The following is a 25609-nucleotide window of genomic DNA, read 5'->3' on the forward strand; positions in this document are numbered from 1 at the left end:
CTCTCCTCTCTCCTCTCCTCTCCTCTCCTCTCCTCTCCTCTCCTCTCCTCTCCTCTTCTCTTCTCTTCTCTCTCCTCTCTCCTCTCCTCTCCTCTCTCCTCTCCTCTCCTCTCTCCTCTCCTCTCCTCTCCTCTCCTCTCCTCTCCTCTCTACTCTCCTCTCCTCTCCTCCCCTCGCCTCTCCTCTCCTCCCCTCGCCTCTCCTCTCCTCTCCTCTCCTCTCCTCTCCTCGCCTCTCCTCTCCTCTCCTCTCCTCTCTTCTCTACTCTTCTCTCCTCTCCTCTCCTCCCCTCGCCTCTCCTCTCCTCTCCTCTCCTCTCTCCTCTTCTCCTCTCTTCTCTCTCCTCTCCTCTCCTCTTCTCTCTTCTCTTCTCTCTCCTCTCTCCTCTCCTCTCTTCTCTCCTCTCCTCCCCTCGCCTCTCCTCTCCTCTCCTCTCCTCTCCTCTCCTCTCCTCTCCTCTCCTCTCCTCTCCTCTCCTCTCCTCTCTCCTCTCCTCTCCTCTCCTCTCCTCTCCTCTCCTCTCCTCTCCTCTCCTCTCCTCTCCTCTCCTCTCCTCTTCTCTTCTGTGACAGGGCTGGTTGTTTAACTAGTGTCTGTACAACTGAGTGGCATTCAATTATAAGCGCTATTATCAGCCTGGAGGTTAGAGCCCTGTCTAATTCACTCCTACTCTGTTGTCACAACATTAAGACCCCCCCTGCCCCCCCGCAGCCCACTGTTTTCTCCTCTTTTATCTAAACTACACACATTGGCAATCTGATAATAATACCTGATAATGATGTCTACCCCACCTCCTCTGCTCCCCACCCCCCACTAACTCATCACCAGCTAAATGAAAGCAGGGAGCGAATGAGCTGCTCCTACGCTGCTTTAACAGCATTAAAGTGTTGGGGCAGGTACGATTTCCTATCAGTTTTATTCAGCAGGAAACACGAGACTCACCGGCATCATTAGTGAGCAGACATAATGTAATCACTCATGACCAAGAAGATGTGTGCTTGTGTGTGCTTGGCAAGGGGGTTGATAGGCCTATATTACATATTACACAGCAGCGATTATTAAAAGTGAACTTTTTGGACTTTTCCCATTATGATCTCTGTGTGTTTTATCCTCAGCCCTGTTAATCTAAGGTTGACGTTTCTGTTTTAAGACCTGGACATCAAGGGGATTGAAGGTCAGAGGTCACACATTTATCACAGCAAGGTGGCAGTTAGCCGAGTGACAAACAAACAAAGGATAAATAAAAGTAAACTAAAAAGAGGATGAAATGCACGAGAAAGTAGGACTATAAATGAGCTGACGACAGAGAATAAAGGCTGGGAAAATGACCAAATGGGAAACAAAAGGAAAGAAACAGGCACCAAAAAACCAAGTCGATGATGAAAGGAGAAAAGCAACAGGACAATATTGGAAGAAGGAAGACAAGCTTTCAGTTTTTCATGGCTGCCACAGCATCCTGCAGCGACATGCCACCTCATCCAGTTTGTGTTTAGTTGGACCATCATTTATTTTCCAACAGCACAATGAGCCCAAACACACCTCCAGGCTGTGTGAGGGCTGTTTGACCAAGAAGGAGAGTGATGGAGTGCTGCACCAGACAGCCTGGCCTCCACAGTCACAGTGACCTAAACCCAATGGAGACGGTTTGGGATGAGATGGAGCGCAGAGTGAAGGCAAAAGGACCAACAGGTGCTCAGCATCTCTGGGAACTCCAAGACTTTTGGAAAACCATTTCAGTAATCAAAGCTAAGGGTGGATATTTTAAAGAATCTGAAATGTAAAACATGTTTTGAGTTATTTCGTCAAAAAGGGTGACAAATGTAAAAATGTGAAAACATGAAATCAGAAGAAAAACGGGAGTGGAAGTAGTCACTTCTAACTGAAAACAAAGAGAAAGAAATGGTAAATGGCCTGTATTTATATAGCGCTTTACTAGTCCCTAAGGACCCCAAAGCGCTTTACACATCCAGTCATCCACCCATTCACACACACATTCACACACTGGTGATGGCAGCTACATTATAGCCACAGCCACCCTGGGGCGCACTGACAGAGGCGAGGCTGCCGGACACTGGCGCCACCGGGCCCTCTGACCACCACCAGTAGGCAACGGGTGAAGTGTCTTGCCCAAGGACACAACGACCGAGACTGTCCAAGCCGGGGCTCGAACCGGCAACCTTCCAATTACAAGGCGACCTCCCAACTCCCAAAGAAAGCAAAGACGACAGGAGAAGAATCATAGATGTCAGAAACAAAGAGGAACGGGGCAGCTATGATGAAGCTGAAAGACTAAGCAGGAAATTAGAAGAGGAAAGGAAGCAAAAATGAAAACAGGATGAATGAAAGAGAGATGAATAAAACATGAGTAAGAAAAAGAGATGAACGGTGGCTGAACACAGGACAAAGGGCCAGTTAGAAAAGAAGACAAAAAGAGGAGGAACAGCAAAATAGGAGTGAAAACAAAGCAGAAGGGGGAAGTGTTGAGGAGGACAGGAAATGGGAGAACTGAAAATGTACAAGAAATGGAGAGGAGTGGAAATGAGGAAAAATTATGACATGAAAGAGGAGAAAAAAAGGTGTGAAGAGGAAAGAAAAGAGGGTAAGCGTGACCAAAAGTGGAGAGCCTCTTTATGTGTGATGCATTAGGTCATAATACATAAAAATCCTTCCAATGCACCATTATGCTCCCCATTCTCTCTCTGTGTGTGTGTGTGTGTGTGTGTCTGTGTGTGTGTGTGTGTGTGTGTGTGTGTGTGTGTCTGTGTGTGTGTGTGTGTCTGTGTGTGTGTGTGTGTGTGTCTGCAGAAGAGGGCTGTTTGCAGTTCACATGTTCATACTGCAATTTTGTACTCTGGCTCTTTTGTCCCTGTGGTTGTGCGTCGCTGATAAGCTCCATTAACTCACTCATATCACTGTTTATTTGCATTAAATATGACATGAGTCAGATGGTCCATGTTCACAGGTCAACATGAAGCTGCTACATGTGTGGAGGAGATAGAGTTGTCTATGACTCAGATATTGAACACAGACATTGTTTCAGATAATCCTCCCACGACTGCTGGTGTTGAGCCCATACCTGACTTAAAAAGGAGACCTGATCAGCGACATGATTGGATGTGTAGCCAGACTGACCCCACTTCCTGTAAATGGCCTGCTTCTAATATTCATACATATAGAACAGATATCAGTTGATTTCAAGCTATGGCCAGGAGACCATGTTGACTTTCAATCTGCAATGTCACCAGCACACAGCATAACTATCATGGTGGAAGTAGTCACTGTGACAGTCATTTGTTTGAGACTCTGCATCATGAAGCTTCAACATCAGCCTTTGGCTGCTGCCGTGTACATTTTTTTGAGCCAGACATTTTATAAATTAGTTTTCTTTCTTTTCTTTTCTTTTCTTTCACACCAACACAATGCTTGCCATGTTTGACTTCCTGCAACATTTTTCCACTTACTAACAATTACATTCAAATTGCTGCTTTCAAGTTGCAACTCTAGCACCTATCACACCGTTTCAGGAGCTGCTGGAGCCTGCTGCCCCTGATGGGGGGGTACTCCATGTTCAGGTCACCATTTCATCCCAGAGCTAACGCAAAGTGCCAACTACTAAGCCAAAAATAAAGGAGTAAACATTAATAAACAGGTAACATAGACAACATCATTATAAGTATTAGGAAAACGAAAAGACAGTAATTGTGTATCAAATATGTAACACAACAACAAATATGCACCCTGTCCTCACAAAAGTGGTCAGAACAGGACTGAGAGCAATCTAAAACAGCAGCAGTGCTGGAAGCACTCTAACACATACTATATAGTATTAGTACTACATAGTACTATATAGTACTATATAGTACTATATAGTACTATTTATTGCTATATAGTACTATTTAGTGCTAAATAGTACTATATAGTACTATTTAGTACTATTTAGTACTATATAGTACTATTTAGTGCTAAATAGTACTATTTAGTACTATTTAGTACTATATAGTACAGGTACTGAGACGCACTCAGATTTTTTTTGGTAATATTTGTTTTATTTGTAGATGTTCTGTATTTTAACAGGAAACTTCCAATTCAGTTCAATTGAAAAACATTTATATAGTGCCCAATCAGAATTTTTCCATCATAATGTTACCAAGTGCTTATGGGGGGGTTAATCTGATAAATGCAAACATATAATATAAAACTCCCTTTAACCCGAGGAAGCCTCCAGCTGAACCACGCTCTTGAACACAGTGAAGGGGAACATGACAAAAGAAACACGTGGAAGAAAGCCAGAGTTTAAAATGAATAACTAATGATTCAATCCAGCAGTGGTTTAAATACATGTAGAGTAAAAAGAGGTCAGTGGAGCCCATGCCTACTGCAACATAACTAAGGAAGAGTGTGCAGGTCACCTGGTTGGCCCTGACTATAAAGAAGGGCAGTCAGCAGTTTACAGACGTGTCCTTTTATGCACTCTGTTTACTTTTGTGTTTTTAAGATAAATGTAAAAATATGTCTGCTCGTTAGCTCATCAAATAATTAATGGCAAATCATTAAAATATGAAGTTCATCTTCTTCATGAAGAGACATTTTCATTTTTATAGCACCTTTTAACAACAAGACGATGACAATAAATGCGGCACATGAGGCGTGAAAATGCATTAAAATAACGTCTAAATGAACACAATGAAATATATAGAACATACATAAGCAGTATGTATGTACAAATAAAAAGTGTAGCTGTGAAGGTTTCTCTCCTGGTAAACGAGAGAGTCTGAGGCAGAGAAGAAAGGAAAAGCATTTTAACGTCAGGACAGAATCAATGTGAGGAAACTAATGGATCACAAGTAACACGAGTTGGTCTAAATGTTCCTGTGTGTCAGGACTTTATTGATGGAGGATCAATACAGCATAAGTGACCCCAGATCTGTTTTGTTGTCTTTATTTATGCACGGGGCAGCCCTATATACAGGGACACGCACACACACACACACACACACACACACACACACACACACACACACACACACACACACACACACACAAGATCAGGGGCGACACCAAGACGGGTGACCAAAATTTGCCAGCCCCCAAGACTGTCCCATTCTGGGAGAGCTGGTTCTGCTGAGAATCATTAAAGTGATGGTTGGGACTCTGGCAATCAATCAATCAATCAATCAATCAGTTATTATGGATTTCAAACTCTTATTTGTTTGTCATGTGTTCAGTGATATCATCTGAAATTAGAGAATAAGAAAAGAACTATATGCCTGGTAATTTGCCATATTTTTAAGTAACCCACATTCACCCATGTGTGTATACAACAGCATAATGAAACTGGAAATTCTGGTTTTCTGTGCCACCCAATATTTTTAGCAGGCCGTATACGTCCACCCCCATGAAAACATTCTGGAGGCCCACGATTAAACGTTAGAAGTTAACGAATCATTTTCACATTCATTTTCAACTTCGCTCACTTCATTTGAAGGCCTGCCTCAGTTTCATAAAGCTCATATGAGATAAACGTAACATTTCAATCAGGTCAGCTCAGGTCGGTGTTCTGCTGAAAAGGCCTCCAGGTTCTTCTTTATTAGTTTAGAGCTTCTGGTAGATGCTACAGATACTATATATACAGTATGTAATGTAGAGGAATTCTTTTAGTAGGATTACACTTAAAGCACAGCTTATTTTAATTGGCTCTTCAGTTGTCAGTATAATTCTATATTTGCTTATTTCACCAAATGACATGTTAATAAATGATAAGTCCGGTAATGTTGGTGAACAGAAAGGAAAATCCCGAGCTTGGACCAGACGCTGCTGAACCGATGGCCTTAATGTCAGACACACACTCATAGCTGAAGCTAACAAATACGCAGAGGGGATTTCCTTTCCCACCCACAACTTTACGTGTGTGTGCGTGCGCGTGTGCAGTTGTTTGTGTGGTTGCACAGGAGCATCCACACATTTCTGTGTCTTGAAATTGACATTTAGTTTGGTGTAGGCCTCCAGTAATACGAAGCAGTGAATTAAAGGTAAACTGGGGGTGGAGAATGCATATGCATGTTTTCACATCTATACTTAGCTTACAAGCTAAACAAGGCTTTATGCGTGCAAAACGGTGCTTTAACGCAGCACATGACAGACATGTGAGCAAAGAACAAAACAAATAAATCTTAAAGAACACAAAATCTGCCCTGAAACCGAAAAAATGAGCCAAATACTGTATATCACACTAAATGAGTAGGTGAAGGAAGCATCCAGAGTCCTATCAAAATAAAACTATTACTCATACTAAGTGTGTTATCTTTATTTTAAAAGGCCATTGTTAGACTTTTTAAACCTAGACATAGCACTGGTCCAAAGTATTGAATTTATTTATTTTTTATCTTAATTTATTATTAAGTATTTATTGAAAGCCTGTTTACTTTCAATAAAGCTGATTCTGGTAGATCAGTAAGTTTTAGCAGTTCCAGTACTTCAAATGCAACAGTTGCAGCAAAGATGCTAAAAATATGCTTGTGCATGTCAATATGTTTTTTCTGTCCATCACTATCGTGCTTCATAATGGCCAGAAAAGTGGTTTTACAGGTTGTCATCTCACAAAGTTGATTGACATAATTATATTGGCTTTGTTTTTGAGAACTGAGGCTGGGTTTGTCAAGGCTGGCTCAGCTGGTTCAAATCAGATAAGAGATTAACGTAACCCTGTGGCTGTGATCCCACATCGGCACTGAAAGTGATAATTTAACGTTTCCATATTTTCTCAAGTTCAGATTAAAACAGACAAACACTGAGCGCACAGAACGCTTTCACCTCTGTGCAAATTATCCCCTCATGTTAACGCGTTTCTGTAAGATACTTTTTTGCTGTTGGTAAAATGTGGATGGTTTTCTGTAATTGTAAGCTGAGCTGAAATTTGTTCATAGATTTTGATCCGGCCCGTTTCCACACAGTTTTAGGCTGCATTTGTTCTTGGAGCCTTTTTCTAAAGCAGATTGTGAGGGGAATGTAAATGAAGCCACATTTACAGACAGAAATAAGTCCCAGTTTTCATGACAAATGTCATATTATTTAGTTTAGTAGAATAATATCTTTATATTAATATTTCTGAACATTCATCCTGATAAAGATGAACCGTAGAATTGGGATGGATTATTTTCTTTGCATAGAAACAGCCCTTCCACCACCCTCTGTCAGCTTGTCATCGTGGTCTCTCCCTGTCTCTCAGCTTTGTTCACAAATATGATTTATGCCAGAAATTGGCACACAATCAGAGTTCATAATATTATCTTTATTTCTCTCATTCATATCATTTAACTGCACAATGAGGCCTGTGAATTTGATTTGTCATTTTATCAACTGAGACTAATTGATTTATGCTGAACCGCCCGGCCTCCCCGAAGATGGAAATTGGAAAAAAAGCAGCCATGTTGTAATGTTGATGGATGGTCAATACTGGGGGCCTGACAGTGAGAAGCTCTGACATATGGTTCGGGCAGCAGTCTAGGCCGCTTTTGACAAACAAGGGTTGGAGGTTTAGTTCTGGGGGTCAAAGAAGATCAGAGTTAACCTTTGACCTTAACGTTCAATTGTCCCTGCTAACATATTCAAACAGAGCGTGTTGTCTTTATTAAATAAAAGGTCTCAGACGACAACACGACCTGCATCCATGACCCAGTAGACGTATCTTATGAGATGCAAATTTCACATTTTACATTAACAGTCTCCTGTATCATCATTTTGATAAAGGTAATCATTAATAGGGTGGAATAACTCATTTCTGTTATTCACCAATCAGTGTTGGTCAACTGTGCAGCTTATGACACCGTAGCTTGGTCAAGGCGTACAGCCCTGCATTAAACGGCTAATGTCAGATAACTTGTCTGAGACTCCCAGTACTCACAATGTTCCCAGCACATCCTGTGAAGGAGTACTGGCAGGAAAACGGTGGAGGTCTGAGTTATAAGCAAACACTAAGAAGCTTGTTTTCAGGTTTGGGGCAGACTTTGTTTCTGTCTCTCTTTCAAATAATTGTCTTTGGACTTTGAAATGCTAACATCATTGCTAAGTGCATTTTAAAAGTAAGAACTATTAGCATAATTCTGGTGACATTTAACCACATTGTGCTCAAGGTTTGGTTGGATTAAAAAAGACTTTATTTTGTAGTTTATCTTGGAAAGGCCGATGAGGCTTTGAAATAGTCTTAAGAGACATTTGTTATCATGTTACGATCATAAAAAACTCTCAGCAGGTCTGACCGTTTGCAGCTTTTGTTTAAAGACTAAACATTATTATTAACTATTTGCAACATAATAAAAATGCGAGGTGGTAATTGTGATCCTCAGTTTGCTCCAAGCATTGATTCAAATCTAGCCTCCCCCTCTTTTCGCCTCCCTGCAAATGAGTCTAATCCAATCAGTATGTTATTGCTGTGACTCACTCTGCTCAACAAGTCCATTAACATAGCTAATAAGTAGACTTAATTGGCTGATTGGCCCATTTGGCCTGGGACCTGGTGGATCATGTTTTTCTTTGATTCAGTCTCAGGTTACCAGCGCTCAAAGACTGCTGTTGATGTAAACAAAGTAAACATCTTACATCCCTTCTTTAAACACTGACTGTGTTGTATAATAGAAGAATTACTCATAAATGTTAAGTGTAATGTATCTGTGGTAGTGCATGGTTTGTTCTACAGAACCAAACAGTGAAAATTGTCTGGAAAAGGGTGGACGCGTAGATACTATCTATCATGCCTCTATGAATAGTTCGAATCATGATCTTGGTGTGTGGAAGCTTTGACTGTGTGGTGTGACATGACAGCCTTTTGGTGTCTGCCAGCTCTCATTCCTGATTCGACTCACTCAGCTGGAGTCATTCATATCTACACTGTACCATGTTCTGCACTGCTGTTTAACTTGATAAGGCCAACGTCTGATCATCAGTTCCAACAATTCTGTGTTAGTACAACATATTCAGATGTGTCAATACTTTGCCAAACTCAGGAAAAGACCCAAAGTGTTACCCTGAGATGAGAGGAAGGGTTGTGATGTTCAGTCTCCACAGTGAAGTGAATATTTTGTGACTAAAATCGAAATCTTACTGCAACTGTGTGCATGAACAAGCCCAGTGTTTTATGGTTAGATGAGACAAAGACTGAACAGGAGGTGTATTTGAAGGAGTAAAGGTGAGGCTTTGAAACCTAAGAAAACTGTCAAGCGTGGTGGTGGTAGCGCCATGCGCCGAGGCTGAGACTGCACAAAGGGTTGTTGTAATAATGAAGAAGGAAAAGTACCTAAAAATTCTTCAACTTTAAAACCTGGAGATTAGCAGAACAATGCTACATATCAAAGCTGGTTTGGGACTTGATAAAGCAGGTCTGTCCTCACCCTTATGGAAAATTCCTTCTTAAAAACCAACCAGTTTAAATGAACCAATTCAGCAGATTGACCAAATATCCACCAACAATTATGCCAGAAGCTTGTGGCTGAGCTGTAACTTGCTAGGAGACATATGACCAAACTAGTGGCGAGGTTTCTGTAAATGTACAGATCTGAGCAGTGTTGGTCAAGTTACTTGAAAAAAGTAATCAGTAACTAATTACTGATTACTTCCCCCCCAAAAGTAATCCAGTTACTTTACTGATTACTTAAAAAAGTAATCAGATACAAGTAACGCGTTACTGCCCATCTCTGGTTCTGAACCTGTGTGGATGAAAGAAAATCCAAAACATCTTTTTCTAACTCATTAAAGATGACTTTAAAAACAATATTCATTCAGCCCTGGTTTTTATTTGTATTTTTATTGAACCTTCTGACAAAAAAAAAAACGAAATTAAATATTAATTTGAATATATTAGTTTTAACTTGTTTCCTTTAACTTTAAAGGGTTTTAAGTACAAAATGAGCACAATATTGATGCCTTTGATCAGCGCTTTTAAAGTTGACCACAAATGTATAGCTGAAGTCGGGGAGTGAAACAGGGATGCTCAGTGTTTCCTCACAGTCTGGCACGAGACAGTCACCTGATCCAGTCACCTGATCCAGTCCTAAATGTATCAGGAAGGAAAGCTTTCGTCTAATCGTAAGAGTGGAGATGTCTGTACTAGTCTAGTATGAAAAACTGTATGAACCAATTTTTTAACTCTGAGACAAACTGTTTCAAGTTTTACGCAGAAGAAAGAAAGCCAACGAAATATTGTGCATATTAAATGACATCTCCTGGTCACAATGAACTGTAAGGAAATGCATGAATTACTGAAGGAGCAACGCAGTAAAGGTAAAACAAACACACACTTAATTCTCTGCTTTGTTTGCTAATGACAGGACTCTTGCATGACAGCGGGGTCATTCATCTTTTTGACACCCTCCTACATGAACACACACACACACACACACACACACACACACACACACACACACACACACACACACACACACACACACACAGGAACAGGATGTCATATTTCAAATTAAAAAGCAAATCTTACATTTTAACACAGCATGAAATTGTGAAAGTAAAAGTTAATGAAGATGATCAGTTTTCATAAAAACATTGAAGTCATCGAATGATGGAGATACACGTTTAATAATGCCTGAATGCCAGTCTGCCATTATCAGGGCTGTAAAATTTTATGATTCGAGTTCACTGGACGAGGATCTACACGTACAGTCGATGTGTGCGTCTGTGTTCGTACAGATCAGTCGGGTCACATCATCAGACGTGTTCTTCAATCAGTCCTAGTGTCAAGTTCACTGTCTGGGTCTCAGTGTTGTGCGTTGCTTTCTGTTTATTTTGATAGTTTCCCATCTCACGCATTGCCTGAGTTTTACATTGTAGTATTTTCTTTGAATTTGTAACAACAGCTATGAAACTGCCTATTTTAGTGCTGCAGTTTGGTCAGTTTGGCTGTGACAGTGATGAGCAGTCGGGCCGGTAACCTTCATTTCTGTGCCTACATATTTTTACAGTAGAATCACTGTGATGATCACTTTGCAGTTACATAGATTGCATGTGTGCCCTCATTACAACATGCCTATGAGCTGGTCTTGTGGGACTGTAGCTACAAGTTTATATTATTAACTGATAATTATGCAATCCAGCATTTCAGTTTACGTTACAGGGTAATGTGAAAGTAATACGAGTAGAATAACAAATTACTTTATCTGAGCAATGAGTAATATTGCCTTTATTGTAGTAATGACCCTAATGCTGCTGATTGTGATGGATAATTTACTTTGGAACAGAACAAAAGACCACAAATTAGCTTCATGTATCAGTCTGAAGCCAGTGGATGTCATTAAATGCAGCACGCACTGGTTTTTCGCATTAATGTTAATGAACTGGCAGATATTGACCCGTATGATGTGCGGGGGTCTTTAAAAACCTGATTTTGATTGAACCCTTGCGTTGCCAGTAGTCATTAGTTTCCAAACAACAGCAGCAACAGCAGCAACGCAGAAGACAAGTGAAGACATAAAGCTGATGTCCAACATTAAGTAAGGCTACTATAGTGGTAAATAATTTCAACAGACAACAAGCTATTGCTGAGAAACCTGATACTATGATTAATGCTCGCACTGACTAATGGAGAAAGTTCCACCTTGTTTAGAATGTACACAAATCAACACACAAACACCCCGATGGTTAGCTGGACTCGATCTAGCCCTTATGTCTCTATGTGACTACAGGTAGTAAATTAAATAGCGATTAGTTGAAGTCATTTGTTTGCCTGTCTGACACCTGACCGGCTCTCGGGAGGTCCTGGAAGACGAATGGAGCGCTCCACGAGTACGAAGTCAACAGGTGAAGATTAACTGGCTTTAATGATGCCATTTGCTTAATGTATTTGCTGTTTTCTTTCTGTCTACTTCGCTGTCTGTGTTTTCACCACAAAGAAAGTAAAGTGTGGGGAGAATTGGGAAAAATTAGGAAAATTCAGAGTATAGTCGAGAACAGCATCGATTCAAAACCCCCAAAATGTTTTATTGTTTTTATTCTTTATTTTGATTATTTTATCAGTTGGTTTTTCTTAATCATTGTGATTTATCCACCAGCGAAATGGCTACGTGTTGCTTTGTAAGTCTTGTAACATAAGCTTCTATTAAAAGTCTATTAGTGTCTTTGTCCCTTGTATCGCACGCTTGGCGATGGAGCGTTTACTAACTACAGACTGATCACTGACTGACTGTAAACCCTCTTTGTTTGATCATTTTCTAAATAACATTTCAGTTTGCAGTAATCGATTACACAGAATTGGGAAATACTTTTCTTCACAGTAGATGTGAAAGTGCTGTAACTAAGTTTATGGATATAATTCCTCCACTGTTATCTTCTTCACTGCCCTGTGCCGATACAGAGCAGCTACCTGAACTCCCACAGAGGTTGAATATCTTGTTAATAATTGTACATCTTCACTGCATACGACTCTGGATACTGTAGCTGAAAACGCCTCAAATCGCAAGTACTTGACTTCTTGGTATAAATTTCAAATGGGTGCCTTAAAGCAGATAATCGTAAGGTGAAGAGGAAATGGTGTGTCCCTATTTTTTTCTTTAACCATGTCCTGTGCAGCAGAATTCTGAATGCTTTGTAGTGCCAGACGTATTTGCTTTACCTCGAGGAGACTATCTGCAGGCTCCACTTGTTAATGTTTCTGTTTAAAGATCATCATTTAGCCTAGAGAAATAGTTTGCAGCTCTATTTTTTAAAAAGAAAATAAGAAAAACCCGAGGTTTCGCTTCAGCACTGTAGCCAGGCTGATAAAAAGCCAGCGCTCTGTTGAGCAAAGCATTCATTTAATCTTAACTAGTAATAACTGAGTGAATTTCTTCACAAATAAAATTTTAACCATTAGAGAAAAAAATATTCCTAACCATCTTACAGGTGAAGGGACTGATTCTTATATAGCGCCTTTCTACTCTCCCAGAGTACTCAAAGTGCTGTATACAACACGCCTCATTCACACAAGCACTTCTAAATGCAAGTGCAAACTTAATCTACAGTCACACTCCGATAAACGCATCGGAGGGCAACTAGGGGTTAGTATCTTGCCCAAGGACACTTGACATGCAGACTGGGGAAGCCTGGGATCGAACCACCAACCTCCTGATCAATAGCTGATCGGCTCTACCACCTGAGCCACAGCCACCCCATAAAAGTAGCTGTACATATCAATAATATGTACAGCTACTTTTAATACAGTGATATTTATTTAGACTCTCTTCAACTAATCTTTCTGAGTTAACTTCAGTAATTACTTCCTCTAAACCATCAACATTTTAGACCCCATTCCTACAAAACTGCTCCAAGTGGTCCTACCATTAATCAATGCTTCAACCTTAAATCTTAAATATGATTAGCGTCTAATAATCGGCTATGTACCACAGGCCTTCAAGCTGGCTGTAGTTAAACCTTTACTCAAAAAGCATCTCTAGACCCAGCAGTCTTAGCTAATTATAGGCCAATCTCCAACCTTCCTTTCATATCAAACATCCTTGAAAGAGTAGTTGTCAAACAGCTAACAGATCATCTGCAGAGGAATGGTTTATTTGAAGAGTTTCAGTCAGGTTTCAGAGCTCATCACAGCACAGAAACAGCTTTAGTGAAGGTTACAAATGATCTTCTTATGGCCTCTGACAGTGGACTCATCTCTGTGCTTGTCCTGCTAGACCTCAGTGCAGCGTTCGATACTGTTGATCATAATATCCTATTAGAGCGATTAGAACATGCTGTAGGTATTACAGGTACTGCACTGCAGTGGTTTGTATCATATCTATCTAACAGACTCCAGTTTGTGCATGTAAATGGAGAGTCCTCTTCACACACTGAGGTTAATTATGGAGTTCCACAGGGTTCAGTGCTAGGACCAATTCTGTTTACATTATACATGCTTCCCTTAGGCAGCATCATTAGAAGACATAGCATACATTTACACTGCTATGCAGATGACACCCAGCTCTATCTGTCCATGAAGCCAGATAACACACACCAATGAGTTAAACTGCAGGAATGTCTTAAAGACATAAAGACCTGGATGGCCGCTAACTTTCTGCTTCTTAATTCAGATCAAACTGAGGTTATTGTACTCGGCCCTGAAAAGCTTAGAAATATGGTATCTAATCAGATTCTTACTCTGGATGGCATTACCTTGGCCTCCAGTAACGCTGTGAGGAACCTTGGAGTCATTTTTGACCAGGACATGTCCTTCAATGCACATATTAAACAAATATGTAAGACTGCTTTCTTCCATTTGTGCAACATCTCTAAAGTTAGAAATATCCTGTCTCAGAGTGACGCTGAAAAACTAGTTCATGCATTTATTACTTCCAGGCTGGACGACTGTAATTCATTATTATCAGGAAGTCCAAAAAACTCACTGAAAAGCCTTCAGCTAATCCAAAATGCTGCAGCAAGAGTCCTGACAGGGACTAGAAAGAGAGAGCAGATTTCTCCTGTTTTTGCTTCCCTTAAATCCAGAAATGAATTTGAAATCCTTCTAATCATATGAAAGTCATTAATAGTCAGGCCCCATCTTATCTTAAAGACCTCACATGCTCTCAGACTGCTGATTTGCTTGTGGTTCCTAGAATGGGAGGCAGAGGGTTCAGTTTTCAGGCTCCTCTTCTTTGGAACCAGGTCCCAGCTTGGATGCACCATCTCCACTTCTAAGATTAGGTTTAAATCTTTTCTTTTACACATAGTTAGCACCTGATCAGGTTACCCTAAACCCCCCCCCTCCCCCCTGATTGTTTCTTCTTCACTCTCTGTGTTTAATTATGAGTTATTATTTCTCTCTGGCGCTCTTCCACATCCCTCGTCTCACTCCCAACTGGTCGGGGCAGATGCCCCTCTTGTATCTTCCCACTATCACCAAAGTGCTTGGTCATAGTGGGTCATATGGTTGTTGGGGCTTGGTCATAGTGGGTCATATGGTTGTTGGGGTTTTCTCTGTAAACCTCACAATAAAAAGCAACTTGAGGCGTCTGTTTGATTTGAAGCTGTATAAGTGAAATTGAATTGAACTGAATATGAGGTGTTTCCAATAACATAAGCACAACAAGCAAATGAGCTCTTGCTTTGTCTCTCTCTCTCTCCCTAACTCTCTCTCTGTCTGTCACACACACACACACACACACGATATAGATGCAGATGCCCGTACCTACATTCATACATGCTTACAACAGACACACATTAGCGCTGTCTCCATAGCTGTCTAATGACTTTTTTTAAACGCTTTATTGCTGTTACAAAACATTATCATTAATGTTTTCTGATGATGGACCAGAAGTCAAATGTCAATGGTGGAGCCCAGCTTGGTCTAATGAGTGAGGCAGGGGATCGCTTTAATGAGTGGAAGCCGATAAAGTCTGACCTGCTGATCTTTGGCTGCTCCCTGGTGATCCTCCACACATGCGGTGGATGACAAATGGGAACCAGTGCATTCATTTCAAAATTGTAAAGCCATCACTTAAAAAAATGGGATCCTCATATGTGAGAAATCCTATCTGCCCCAGAGCTTTGAAAAGGAAATATCCTAAAACTATAAACAGACTTTTTGTTTCTTATATCACATCTGCAATTATTTAAATGGCTTTAGGTATGAATGAAAAACGTATTCTCATGTCAGGCACACGGCTCATCACATGTAACTAATATAATTTATATATTGTTTCTTTATATTTTATTTTAATTTATACTTTTCATTGAGTTACTTACCACTCTATTTATTTAAACTGTTTATTATCCGTTTATTTTTTAGTTAAAAAAAGGAATTTCTTTTACCTTTTATATTTTATGTAGCATTTAAAAATAGGAGTGAGGCTAGAACTTAAATATCCTCATATTCACCAGCCCCTCATTAAAGATATACAGCCGTAAGATTTGTCAGGGATGCTCTTTTTCTCAAAAATAAGACCGGCCCATTCCAGCCCCTATGCTGCCTCCTGCAGCTGGCCCACAGGCCGGTGCTGCTTCTCCGGGCTGAGCCCGACCAGGCACTGTCCCTCAAACCTCCTCCCCAGGCCGTGCTCCAGGTGGGGGACAGGGTGAGCCGGTATCTTGTCTAGATATGCCTCACAGGAATTTTCTGAATCACTCCTTGTCTGCCCCTCACCGGTTTGTCTTGGGAGACCCAACCAGAGGTAAACAGCCCTGACAACATAGTTGTTGGGATCACTGGTACACACAGATCCCTACAATGGTTTAAGATGGCAATTAACAGAGGGGACAGTGGTAATTAAATCCTTTATAGACAGTCAAAGTGAAAGCACTGGTTTCTTTATGTGGACTGTACAGTTCTGTATCCTTTGTAAAATCATATCTCCTGTGATCTAAAACATACATTTATATTTTTATATAGATTTCTTCATTAATAAATAATATTAATTACAGTCAGATGATTAGTTTATCTTTCTCTCTCGCTCACTTTTTCTCCTTTATCAGTGCAGATTTCAAGATTTTGTTAGTATTAACATTCTGTATGTTATCGGTGTGCAGAGAGCAGAACAAATGGAAATTTTCTCTTTTGGAGGAGTGGGAGGCTCATTTTAATGGAGTGGGTCGCAGAATGGGCAGAAAAGGGAGATTTTTATCTTGTACCTCAATAATATTCACACATGCAGTGGTGTGAAAAAGTGTTTGGCCCTTTACTGGTTATGTTTGTCACACTTAAATGTTTAAGATCAACAAACAAATTGAAATATTAGACAGAGATGACACAAGTAAACACAAATGCAGTTTTTAAATGAAGGTATTTATTACTAAGGGGGAAAATCCAGACCTACATGGTCCTGTGTGAAAAAGTGATTGCCCCAGGAACAAATGAGAAACAAAGTAACTGGGATCTCTCAGTCTGGGAAAGGTTAGAAAGCCATTTCTAAAGCTGTGGGACTCCAGCGAACCACAGTGAGAGCCGTTACCCACAAATGGCAGAAACCTGGAACAGTGGTGAACCCCAGCAAGGACTCATCCAAGAGGTGATAAAAAACCCAGAACAACATCCAGTTAGTGTCATGACTCCACCATAAGAAAGAGACTGGGCAACAATGGGCTGGCTCGTCTCAGTTTCAGGAAACATCTTGATGATCCCGAGATGCTTGGAAAATACTCTGTGGACTGACGAGACAAAGGCTGAACTGAAGGTGTGTGTCCCGTTACATCTGGGGTAACTCAGCGTTTCAGGACAGGAACATCGTACCAGCAGTAAAATATGGTGGTGGTGACGGTCTGGGGCTGTTTGGCTGCTCAGAAAGACTGGCTGTGTAAATGGAACCAGGAATTCTGCTGTTTACCAAAACATCCTGAAGGAGAATGTCTGGATGAGCAAAAAAGCAAAATGAAGACTTTGGAGTGGCCCAGTCAAAGTCCTGAGCTGAATCTGACTGAGCTGCTGTAGCTTTAAAAGGTGGTTCATGATTGAAAAGCTCCCAGTGTGGCTGGATTACAACAACTCTGCAAAGATGAGATTATTCTTTTCTTTTAAATTCTTATGTGGGTTTAAAGCTTTTGGGTTGCTGTTTTTTTAGCATTTTATTTAGGGAACCTTTTTTCAAATTCAGGGTAATAAGATTAATTAAACATGTCATCAGGAGCAGAAAAAAATTCTATTGTTCTTGTTTTTCAACTATCAAAATCAAAAAGTGCTGCGTGCGTGTTACGGGTGTAAATTTGATGACCACCTGTAAAACAGAAACAAAGCTGCACCGTCACTTTCACCAAAAATACTTTGATCATCTGGATTTCACCATTAATTCCATCAGAGGAATGAGTTCAGTAAAGCAATATTCTAAAATAGCCACAACAAAATGAGTGCGCTCCTCTCCACTGTCACATCACTTCAGTGCCCTCCTTCTTCGATTCCTTTGATGGTCAGTCTCAATGAGGAAAAAGCCACCTACACCAATTTACAAAGAAAAATAGAAACCTCCCACAGAAAGGGTAGAAGAAAGAGCCAAACAGGCAGCCGTCTCCCACATGGTCACCCTCACCGCTTTCTTTGCAAGTGTGTGTGTAACTTAGGGGTACTCTAACAGTGCGGGGTGACAGGGGGAATTTGAGGATGTGGGCGGACAGTGACGGGTTGCATTAAGGTAAACAGACAATGAGGGGTAAGGAGAAGTGGCAAGCAATGATTTCAACACTGTACTTACTGTCAGCACTTTCCTTATTTAACTTTTAAAAATTCCAGTTTATTTGATTCTTTGCTGTGGTAACACTTACGAGGGCCCTATATACAGCTCTCTTTAACTTCATAGAGTCACTGAAGCTCTACCATGTTTCTGGGAAATGGTGACATCATTTGGTATTAATTATACAGAAAATGTAAGCTGTCGCCGTTTTCCTGTTTTGTCTGTGGTGTGGACTAAATTTAACGCTTCATTCTAGGAAACTTCTTTAGAAATTTTTAGTTAATATTTTAGCGTGCACATGTCAGCCTCATTTTTAAGATGGAAAGGAACTGTGCTGAAGCTTAGTTAGAGTTTAGTGTTTGTCTCCCCCAATATCTGAAATAGCATAACCTTAAAAAGCTGAAATCTCCTGGTCTGTGCAGCGCTCTCGGGTGAATCTTTAGAAGAATCCAAAGAATTTAATGGTTCACTCCTGAGTGTCTTGTTTTAATGCATCTTCAGAGTCTGACTTGGAAATGAAACAAAGGACTGGCTCATAATAAATGGTCATAATTATGATGATGATGAAAAACAGAAAGTGTTATTTCTACTTTTAACGTTGGACTTTTCAAGATTAACTTTACTGTTTGTGTATTTAGTATATTTTCATGGAAAGAATGGAAATGTCCATGAAAGCAGAGGTAGATTAAAAATGATCACAATTCACTGTATTTTGAAGAGATTTTAAAGCAGTTTGTTGCAAACGCTCTGTGACACTGGATGGTTGCCTGTGTTGATACGTGAAATAGTAGATAACAGATAAGAAGCAGATACTAATCATTTACGTCAGTATTTTTCTTCACTGCTGTGGAGTAAAAAAACGATCCGCTTGGTATGTGGAGTGTTTGTCCACTAACTATTACTAAATGAAAACATAGAAGTAACAATTTGATACAAAGTTCGGTTTAACTTCATTTCTCTGTTGTGTCAGAACAACAGTTCGTTCTGATCCCCAAGTTCCCCATTAAATATAAAGCACAATTTGCCTTGTTACTTTAATTTATAACTTCATCACCCATAGTGGGTTTTAGAAGAAAGATGAAACAGCACAAAGATAAAATAACATAAAGTTCGTGCAGATATGGGGCCAGATTTCCAAGTGGGCTTTGGAACTGCATTTGATGTTAAAAAGAGAAAGAGTTGAACACAGAGGGATTATGTGAGCTGGTGCAGCAGCAGACAAATGTTGATTGATGTGGTGATAAGGGAGAGCTAGGCACTTGTTCTGCGTTCTCCTCTGACTCAGTCTGGACCTGATGTTGAAACAAAAGTGGTAATGAAGGCCCTGCGAGGTGTGGGTGTGCCATGTGTTCAGCCATGACACCCCCCGTCTCGCTCTACTTCTGTCCCGTCCTGCCCTCTGGTTGTCTTACTGTCCTTTGTGTCATTCTTTCTTTGCCTTCTCCATTTCCTTCTTCTTCCTTTGCTCCTGCCATACTGTCACTCCTTGTCAGATCATTCCTTCTCTTTACGGCACATCTGCATCAGTATTTTCTTTTACTACCTCTTGCTCCCTGTTTTTCCTTGGCTTCCTGCGCCCTACCAAGAGAAACTGGAATTTTCTCTTCTCTTTCTTGTAACCCAATTTTGCTCAGTTCACTTTTTTCCTTCCCCTTTTTTGTCTCTCCTGATGAATGTCTTTGTGATTCTAACCTCTTCTTCCTTTTCTGCTGTTTTTCTGTATTTACTCCTCCATCCTCACAATGCTCCATCTTCTTCCTCTCCTTCTCCCTTATCTGGCATAGCTTTTAGTGCTTGCTTGCTTCTCTGCCACAGTGTGCAAACATTTTTGCGTCTGTGGGCGAGACAAGAGAAAAACAGGCAGCATTATCTGAGGACGTCCCCACAGCCAAACGGTTTCCTCATCTGAGTTCGTGGGGGCGGATGAGAAACATTCCTGAAAATGCGAAACATTCAGATGAGGCTTAATAACGCTGGGGCTTTTCAAATGCTTTCAGTGTTTTGCAGAATCTTAGGAGCTTTTGTGGTGGCTGAGCTATTGTCAGCATACTGCTCACACAATCACATCTTATATGTTTGTCCTGATGTATGCTGCTGTCACTGACCTCACGTATACACTGCTCGTGATATGATGTTTGTTATTGTGGGCTCATACATGTGGTTTCATTGTTGAAAGGTTGAGTCTTAATGGGAATTACACAGGGGCTCATTCACAGATGGCCAATCTGGAAATCATTAAAACTGAAATGACTGAATTTTATTTGTTAAGTGGAACTCGTGGTAAACCCCATCATTCTTTTTAAAGTAAAAGTCGTGCCTTAAAAAATGCACTTCAAAAGTAACACAAAGATAAATTTAAATATTCTTAAAATAAATGTTCAGATAAAAAATATCTTTTTTCATTCATTTGATTCTAATTTCTAGAAGAAAACATTTTCTTTCAGATCAAAGGAAAGAAAAGAACACAGATGTGTGTATCTTACTTTGTTTACAGCGAACTCATTTTCATATTTAAAGTTACAATTTGAGAAAACACTTACTATGTGATATATAAGGAGTGGGTGTGGGAGGGGCTGGGCTGGATTCAGAGCAGTGGTCTGACATTAGGCAGTTTACTTTTTACTGCAGTCTTCTTCACAGAAATCAAATGAAAATAAAACTTTCGCGCAGAATCTTCCACCTACAGGGAGTGCAGAATTATCAGGCAAGTTGTATTTTTGAGGAATAATTTTATTATTGAACAACAACAATGTTCTCAATGAACCCAAAAAACTCATTAATATCAAAGCTGAATGTTTTTGGAAGTAGTTTTTAGTTTGTTTTTAGTTTGAGCTATTTTAGGGGGATATCTGTGTGTGCAGGTGACTATTACTGTGCAGAATTATTAGGCAACTTAACAAAAACAAATATATACCCATTTCAATGATTTCTTTTTACCAGTGACACCAATATAACATCTCCACATTCACAAATATACATTTCTGACATTCAAAAACAAAAACAAATCAGCGACCAATATAGCCACCTTTCTTTGCAAGGACACTCAAAAGCCTGCCATCCATGGATTCTGTCAGTGTTTTGATCTGTTCACCATCAACATTGCGTGCAGCAGCAACCACAGCCTCCCAGACACTGTTCAGAGAGGTGTACTGTTTTCCCTCCTTGTAAATCTCACATTTGATGATGGACCACAGGTTCTCAATGGGGTTCAGATCAGGTGAACAAGGAGGCCATGTCATTAGTTTTTCTTCTTTTATACCCTTTCTTGCAGCCACGCTGTGGAGTACTTGGACGCGTGTGATGGAGCATTGTCCTGCATGAAAATCATGTTTTTCTTGAAGGATGCAGACTTCTTCCTGTACCACTGCTTGAAGAAGGTGTCTTCCAGAAACTGGCAGTAGGACTGGGAGTTGAGCTTGACTCCATCCTCAACCCGAAAAGGCCCCACAAGCTCATCTTTGATGATACCAGCCCAAACCAGTACTCCACCTCCACCTTGCTGGCGTCTGAGTGGGACTGGAGCTCTCTGCCCTTTACCAATCCAGCCACGGGCCCATCCATCTGGCCCATCAAGACTCACTCTCATTTCATCAGTCCATAAAACCTTAGAAAAACCAGTCTTGAGATATTTCTTGGCCCAGTCTTGACGTTTCAGCTTGTGTGTCTTGTTCAGTGGTGGTCGTCTTTCAGCCTTTCTTACCTTGGCCATGTCTCTGAGTATTGCACACCTTGTGCTTTTGGGCACTCCAGTGATGTTGCAGCTCTGAAATATGGCCAAACTGGTGGCAAGTGGCATCTTGGCAGCTGCACGCTTGACTTTTCTCAGTTCATGGGCAGTTATTTTGCGCCTTGGTTTTTCCACACGCTTCTTGCGACCCTGTTGACTATTTTGAATGAAACGCTCGATTGTTCGATGATCACGCTTCAGAAGCTTTGCAATTTTGAGACTGCTGCATCCCTCTGCAAGATATCTCACTATTTTTGACTTTTCTGAGCCTGTCAAGTCCTTCTTTTGACCCATTTTGCCAAAGGAAAGGACGTTGCCTAATAATTATGCACACCTGATATAGGGTGTTGATGTCATTAGACCACACCCCTTCTCATTACACAGATGCACATCACCTAATATGCTTAATTGGTAGTAGGCTTTCGAGCCTATACAGCTTGGAGTAAGACAACATGCATGAAGAGGATGATGTGGACAAAATACTCATTTGCCTAATAATTCTGCACTCCCTGTAGTAAAGTGACAAATGAAAATGCATCTGTTACTCAGACAACTCAGATCTGTAATGTTTCACATTCATTATAATGTTGTTGAGGTGACAGTGAGTTCAGGATTTTGCAGAAAACGTCAGTAGACCAGCTGATCTCATGTTTGTTTACTTCCTGTTTATGTGATTTTTTCCCTTAGCAAATTCTAAGTGCTTCTTTTAATCACATTATTTTATTGTATGATACCTTGGTGCCACTGGATTTTAACATGTCTCACACTCATACAGTAAGACAAATGGTGGGGGTGTAGTAAGGAAGCTGGGGGAAGCAGACAGCTCCACAGGAAGAGTCTTTTGTGTCTTCGAGGACTCTGGGAGGCAGCAAGGGAGTGTGAAGCTTAAGGTGTGAAACAGCTGTGTACTGCCTTTTGTTCCTGGAGAAGGTTTTTAACTGAGAGCCATGCTGGGCTCAGACTCTGCTGACCGTCTGTCCCGCGGTCATGCAGGGACTTCATCAAGCTTGGTTGTCTGTTCTTTGTGTGTTTGATTAAAGAATGTTAGCTACCGCTCACCGCTCGTCTGCAGCTTTATTTGAATGGAAAACTTCCACAACAGGCAAAAAAAAGCTTTTTGCTAAAAAAAAGAAGCAGGCAACATGAGGTCAAGTTATGGCAATTTTATTTGTGTGTTTCAGTACATGTATTTAGATTAGAGTTTTTAAAAAACAAGCAAACGTCCCAAGAAGAAGGATGGGGAGAAAGAAAGGTGGAGAGAGGAGGAAGAAACTATTGAGATGCTGCTGGGTCAGTTCTTCCTCAGCAGGCTGCTCCAGAATCCCCTCCTGTCCTCGCCTTGCTTTTCTTTTGCCTTCAGTTCTTTTAAGGTCTTGTTGAGCTGCTCCTCGGCATCTTTAAATGTTTCTTTCAGCTGCTGTTTGGCCAGTTTCCCTTTGTGTTTGAGGAGCTCTTTAGCTTCCTTTTTGTGCTTTCGTAGTTCTTTCAGTGCGTCTCTGCAGTCTTTCTTGGTCACCGTCATTTCTTTCTTCAATACCTTCACCTCAATTTTCTCTTCTGCAAGTTCTTCTTGCACTTTCATCAGTTCCTTCTTCATGTTTTCAGTGTGACTCTTTGTATCTTCCATTTCTTTCTTTGCTTCCTGTATTTTCATTTTCTCTTCCTCCAACACTTTTTGCGCTTCCAACAATTCTTTCTTCATATTTTCAATCTCATTTTCTGCCTCGTGTTTACGTTTTTTCTCCTCTTCAAGTTGTTGCTTCACATGCAGTAATTCCTTTCTTAGTGTTTCAGCTTCAGCTGTTACATTTGCAGCTTCTTGTGTTGCCAACTGCATTTTCCTGCTTTCCTCTTCAAAAGCTTCCTGCACCTCCTGTAATTCCTGCATCACATTTCCTGCCTCCTTCTTTGCAGTTTGATATTTATTTTTGGCTTCTTGTGCTGTGCTTTTCTCTTCCTCCAATGCTTTTTGAGCTTCCAACAGTTCTTTCTTCATCTTTTCATTCTCCTTTTCTGCCTGTTGTTTTCCCATCTTCTCTCCTTTAAGTTTGAGACCCACATGCAGTAATTCCTGCAATACTACATGAGTTTCAAACTGTGAATTTTTAGCTTCTCCTCTTGATTTTTCTGCCTCTTCTTTTAATTTGACATTTTCAGCCTGTATCATTTGAAATTTAAAATGAATCAGCCGTACTGTAATGCATGGTGAAGCACTCGCCGATCCTCTTCTCGTTCTCCCCTGATTCATTTTGGCCTTTTAAACAAAGGAACCAACGTTTTGTAGAGGAGTGAAGTGAAGTTTTCGATGTTTCTTCGTCAACTGTCGTTTGTCCTGCACAGAGATGCTGCTGTAGATGTGTCTCTAGCTGTGTCTGGATACAATGAAACATGCTGGAACTAAGTGCTTGTGTTGCACAGTTCTACTGAACATTCCATTTCATGCATGCTCCGCCCACATGGTCAGGAATGTCAGGTGCTGCATCACCAAATGTTGCTCCCGTTGCCTAGCAATAACAGCTGTTTACTTTTGGGGTCTGGTTCATTATTTAATAAAGAAAACATGTCCAAGTATTGGGTGCTGAGGCTCAGCGCATATTCTAGCCTGCTGTGTGGGTGGGCAGCTAGAAATCACTGGTGGGCAACATGAGTGAGGAGAAAACTGGAGCAGCCAAGCAGGGAGCTGCAGGTTGCTGGTTTGAGTCTCTGTTCAGATGCTGGTGTCTCCTCTCTCTGAGATGTCTGCAAACAGTCCCAGATAAAACAATAAGGATAATAAACAAACACGTCATCATCATCATCATCAACTTTATTTATAAAGCACTTTAAAACAACCACAGCTGACACAAAGTGCTGTACATTGGAACTGTAAAATAAAATTACATGAGATATAAATAAAAAACAAATAAAAGAAGAGTGAAATCATTAATTAAATAACTACTGCATTAAAAAAGAAACTAAGTCTCACTGAGGTTAAAAGCCAAGGAATAAAAGTAGGTTTTAAGACGTGATTTAAAAGTGGACAGTGAAGGGGCCTCTCTAACATGCATGGGCAAATTATTCCATAATTTTGGAGCCACAATAGAGAAGGCCCTGCCCCTCTGAGCTTCCTCCTGGATCTCGGTACCTCCAGGAGCAGCTGGTCAGCTGACCTGAGAGACCGACAGGGTATGTGGGGATGAAGAAGCTAAAATAACAATTATGACTCTGATGTGTTTCATGTGTAGCAGGATGGCCTCTATACAGCAGTCGCTGCAAGCATCCACATCGCCACACTCACTTTTCTTTAAGCAGGCGTGCTGGGCTCCTCCTAAGGAAAGTTTGAAACTTCATTTCCTTCCTGCTGGTGAACTTTTTACCAAATATTTTCATCAAAGCTTCTCCATCACTGACAGGGATTGTTTGGATCTTCACACTCATCTCCACCAACCCTAAAAAATGAGTCTCACTTTGCTCATATAATGCCAGGAGTGTCTCCATATTCCACAAAAGTCTATGCAAACATGTAACAGTATCCCATATTCATAGAAATATTATTGATATTATAACAAAAGCTGTCACCAACACAATTGTCCCAAGTGCTTTTTTATTAGTTATTGCAAATGCTCGATTGCAGTTCTTGCTAGATGACAAAACCACTTATTAGGTTTAGAAGGAAATGACTTTTTCTACATGAGGTAAAGTTGGAGCTGTTTCCCCAAACTCAATGAAATCATCATTTAAAAAACTACAATCTGTATTTACTCTGAACATCTGTGTTAAC

Source organism: Aulonocara sp. 'chitande type north' Nkhata Bay, linkage group LG18, assembly GCF_057382095.1.
Source record: "Aulonocara sp. 'chitande type north' Nkhata Bay isolate Kocher_YH1m ecotype deep benthic linkage group LG18, A_spYH_male_GT1.1, whole genome shotgun sequence".
NCBI lineage: Eukaryota > Metazoa > Chordata > Actinopteri > Cichliformes > Cichlidae > Aulonocara > Aulonocara sp. 'chitande type north' Nkhata Bay.